Genomic DNA, 5,000 nt, shown 5'->3' with positions numbered 1-5,000 from the left:
CGGTTGCCAAGGTTAGGCACCGGAATGCTTGGCCTTGGCTTGCCAAAGCAGGGCATTGCTGGGTTGGGCTCCCTTGGCCTTCCGGGCGCCTTGGACGCTGTCTTGGGAAGACCATGGGCACAAGGCCATGGCATATGGTGAGGAATGGACCACGGTTGCCAAGGCTAGGCATATAGAGAGGAATCGCATTTTTGCCCGGATAGGCACCGGAATGCTTGGCCTTGGCTTGCCATAGCAGGGCATCGCTGGGTTGGGCTCCCTTGGCCTTCCGGGCGCCTTGGACGCTGTCTTGGGAAGACCATGGGCACAAGGCCATGGCATATAGTGAGGAATGGACCACGGTTGCCAAGGCTAGGCATATAGAGAGGAATGGACCACGGTTGCCAAGGTTGCGCAAGTTTTGGGCATTTTTTGCCCGGATATGTCCAAGTATGCCCCGATAGGCCCGTTACGCCCCGGTATGAACGCGTATGCCCGGATAGACTCGGTATGCCTTGGGATACATGCGTATGCCCCGATAGGCTTGGTACGCCCCGATATGCGCACGTGTGCCCCAGTAGGGCTCGGTATGCCCCGGTATGTACGCGTGTGCCCCGATAGGCCCGGTATGCCCCGAGATGCACACGTGTGCCCCAATAGGGGTCGGTATGCCCCGGTAGGTACGCGTGTGCCCCGTAATGCACGTTTCGCTGATCTCCCCGCATGTCCCGCCCCTATATGTAATACTTACTTACTTACTTACTTTCTTTCTTGCTTGCTTGCTTTCTTGCAATGGTTGGGAGTGCCCGGCATGCCCCGCTGCAGAGACCAAGGGCGCAATGACTTGGCACCGCGGATGCCGGGACTCCGGCACTTCCCGTGGCACTGATGGTTGGTTCCAAAGACAAAAGGCCGTGCAAGGCCACCGCACCGCGGATGATTTTGCTCGTGCTGGCGCCTTTGTGTGGCCAAAGAACATGCGCGAATGCTCGTGTCGGAAGGGTTGGTGTCCTGGCCCCGTCGGGTGTCACGAATGCTCGGTTGCGAAGACCATGGGACCAAAGCCATGGCACGTCGGATGATGGCTCCAGCTGGCGCCCCGGCACTTTCTGTGGCATTGATGCTCGGTTTCAAAGACAAACGTGCGCAGGGCCAGGGGACCGCAGATGACTGCTCGTGCTGGCCTCGTTGGGCGGCATTGATGGTCGGTTGCAAAGAAAATGCGCGATTGCTCGTGTCGGGGACTGGCAAGCCAAGGCCAAGCGAGCCATGGCAACGCGGATGATGGCTCCAGCTGGCGCCCCGGCACTTTCTGTGGCATTGATGCTCGGTTTCAAAGACAAACGTGCGCAGGGCCAGGGGACCGCGGATGACTGCTCGTGCTGGCCCCGTTGGGCGGCATTGATGGTCGGTTGCAAAGAAAATGCGCGATTGCTCGTGTCGGGGCCTGGCAAGCCAAGGCCAAGCGAGCCATGGCAACGCGGATGATGGCTCCAGTTGGCGCCCCGGCATTTTCTGTGGCATTGATGCTCGGTTTCAAAGACAAACGTGCGCAGGGCCAGGGGACCGCGGATGACTGCTCGTGCTGGCCCCGTTGGGCGGCATTGATGGTGTGTTGCAGAGAGCATGTGCGATTGCAAGTGTCGGCCGGGTTTGGGTTCCCTTGGGCTTTCGGGCGCCTTGGACGCTGTCTTGCGAAGACCATGGGCACAAGGCCCCGTCCTGGCCCCTTGTTCGATTCGCTCTCGTCTTGCGCTTGCTTCCAAGGTCCTCCATGACCTTCCCCATGGCCTTGCTAGATCCCCCCCATGACGCATGACCTCTGTCCGTTGGTTAGTTTTGAGTGCACACCATGCCCGGCTTGGCACCGTGTTGTCGCGTGAGTGGCATTTGGATCGTGCATGGTGGTGGGCTACCTGCCAATGCGCACAAGCCTTGCACACTAGCCTTGCGCACGAGCCTTGCACAAAAGCCTTGGACACAAGCCTTGCGCACAAGCCATGCACACAAGCCTTGCACACAAGCCATGCATACAAGCCTTGCTCACAAGCCTTGGGCACTGGCCCATCGCACTAGCCTTGCACACAAGCCTTGCGAACTAGCCTTGGGCACGAGCCTTGCGCACTAGCCTTGGGCACTAGCCTTGGGCACTAGCCTTGGGCACTAGCCTTGGGCACAACCCTTGGGCACTAGCCTTGGGCACTAGCCTTGCGCACCAGCCTTGCCCACAAGCCTTGCACACTAGCCTTGCACACTAGCCTTGCACACTAGCCTTGCACCCAGGCCTTGCTCACTAGCCTTGGGCACTAGCCTTGCGCACTAGCCTTGGGCACTAGCCTTGGGCACTAGCCTTGCACACAGACCTTGGGCACGCAGGCCTTGCACGCTAGGCATGCTTGGGCAAGCAGCTCCCGCAACAAGTCGGCGAGTGTAGGCATGGTTGGGCGCAGATCCCGCATCGTCTCGTCGCGTCTGGGCGCAAACCCGTCGCGTCTCGTTGCGTCTTCAGAAGTCGTCGCTAACAGCACCTTTGGTTGCCACTGGTGGTTAGGCGGGTTGGTTGCGCAAACCCTATAGGAGGGTGGCATGCTGCGGGGCGCTGGAATGCGCAGGTTTAGGGCGTTTTTGCCCGGATAGGCACTGGAATGTGCTGTTTTTGGGCGTTTTTGCCTGGACAGGCTAAGGAATGGGCATGCTTTGGGCGTTTTTGCCCGGATAGGCACTGGAATGGGCTGGTTTCGGGCGTTTTTGCCTGGATAGGCTAAGGAATGGGGCATGCTTTGGGCGTTTTTGCCCGGGTAGGCACTGGAATGCCTGGCCTTGGCTGGGCATTGCTGGGTTGGGCTCCCTTGGCCTTTCAGGCGCCTTGGATGCTGTCTTGTGAAGACCATGGGCACAAGGCCCTGGCATATAGTGAGGAATGGACCACGGTTGCCAGGGCTAGGCATATAGAGAGGAATGGACCACGGTTGCCAAGGTTGCGCAAGTTTTGGGCATTTTTTGCCCGGATATGTCCAAGTATGCCCCGATAGGCCCGTTACGCCCCGGTATGAACGCGTATGCCCGGATAGACTCGGTATGCCTTGGGATACATGCGAATGCCCCGATAGGCTTGGTACGCCCCGATATGCGCACGTGTGCCCCAGTAGGGCTCGGTATGCCCCGGTATGTACGCGTGTGCCCTGATAGGCCCGGTATGCCCCGATATGCACACGTGTGCCCCAATAGGGGTCGGTATGCCCCGGTAGGTACGCGTGTGCCCCGTAGTGCACGTTTCGCAGATCTCCCCGCATGTCCCGCCCCTATATGTAATACTTACTTACTTACTTTCTTTCTTTCTTGCTTGCTTGCTTGCTTGCAATGGTTGGGAGTGCCCGGCATGCCCCGCTGCAGAGACCAAGGGCGCAATGACTTGGCACCGCGGATGCCGGGACTCCGGCACTTCCTGTGGCACTGATGGTTGGTTCCAAAGACAAAAGGCCGTGCAAGGCCACCGCACCGCTGATGATTTTGCTCGTGCTGGCGCCGTTGTGTGGCCAAAGAACATGCGCGAATGCTCGTGTCGGAAGGGTTAGGGCGTTTTTGCCCGGATAGGCGCCTTGGATGCTGTCTTGTGAAGACCATGGGCACAAGGCCATGGCATATAGTGAGGAATGGACCACGGTTGCCAGGGCTAGGCATATAGAGAGGAATGGACCACGGTTGCCAAGGTTGCGCAAGTTTTGGGCATTTTTTGCCCGGATATGTCCAAGTAAGCCCCGATAGGCCCGTTACGCCCCGGTATGAACGCGTATGCCCGGATAGACTCGGTATGCCTTGGGATACATGCGAATGCCCCGATAGGCTTGGTACGCCCCGATATGCGCACGTGTGCCCCAGTAGGGCTCGGTATGCCCCGGTATGTACGCGTGTGCCCTGATAGGCCCGGTATGCCCCGATATGCACACGTGTGCCCCAATAGGGGTCGGTATGCCCCGGTAGGTACGCGTGTGCCCCGTAGTGCACGTTTCGCAGATCTCCCCGCATGTCCCGCCCCTATATGTAATACTTACTTACTTACTTTCTTGCTTGCTTGCTTGCTTGCTTGCAATGGTTGGGACTGCCCGGCATGCCCCGCTGCAGAGACCAAGGGCGCAATGACTTGGCACCGCGGATGCCGGGACTCCGGCACTTCCCGTGGCACTGATGGTTGGTTCCAAAGACAAAAGGCCGTGCAAGGCCACCGCACCGCTGATGATTTTGCTCGTGCTGGCGCCGTTGTGTGGCCAAAGAACATGCGCGAATGCTCGTGTCGGAAGGGTTGGTGTCCTGGCCCCGTCGGGTGTCACGAATGCTCGGTTGCGAAGACCATGGGACCAAAGCCATGGCACGTCGGATGATGGCTCCAGCTGGCGCCCCGGCACTTTCTGTGGCATTGATGCTCGGTTTCAAAGACAAACGTGCGCAGGGCCAGGGGACCGCGGATGACTGCTCGTGCTGGCCTCGTTGGGCGGCATTGATGGTCGGTTGCAAAGAAAATGCGCGATTGCTCGTGTCGGGGACTGGCAAGCCAAGGCCAAGCGAGCCATGGCAACGCGGATGATGGCTCCAGCTGGCGCCCCGGCACTTTCTGTGGCATTGATGCTCGGTTTCAAAGACAAACGTGCGCAGGGCCAGGGGACCGCGGATGACTGCTCGTGCTGGCCCCGTTGGGCGGCATTGATGGTGTGTTGCAGAGAGCATGTGCGATTGCAAGTGTCGGCCGGGTTTGGGTTCCCTTGGGCTTTCGGGCGCCTTGGACGCAGTCTTGCGAGGACCATGGGCACAAGGCCCCTTGTTCGATTCGCTCTCGTCTTGCGCTTGCTTCCAAGGTCCTCCATGACCTTCCCCATGGCCTTGCTAGATCCCCCCCATGACGCATGACCTCTGTCCGTTGATTGGTTTTGAGTGCACACCATGCCCGGCTTGGCACCGTGTTGTCGCTTGAGTGGCATTTGGATCGTGCATGGTGGTGGGCTACCTGCCAATGCGCACAAGCCTTT

Source organism: Tasmannia lanceolata, unplaced genomic scaffold (assembly GCF_043159265.1).
Source record: "Tasmannia lanceolata isolate RefF3 unplaced genomic scaffold, GAP_Taslan_0.1 ptg000012l, whole genome shotgun sequence".
Taxonomy (NCBI): domain Eukaryota; kingdom Viridiplantae; phylum Streptophyta; class Magnoliopsida; order Canellales; family Winteraceae; genus Tasmannia; species Tasmannia lanceolata.
This window is presented reverse-complemented; position numbering follows the sequence as displayed.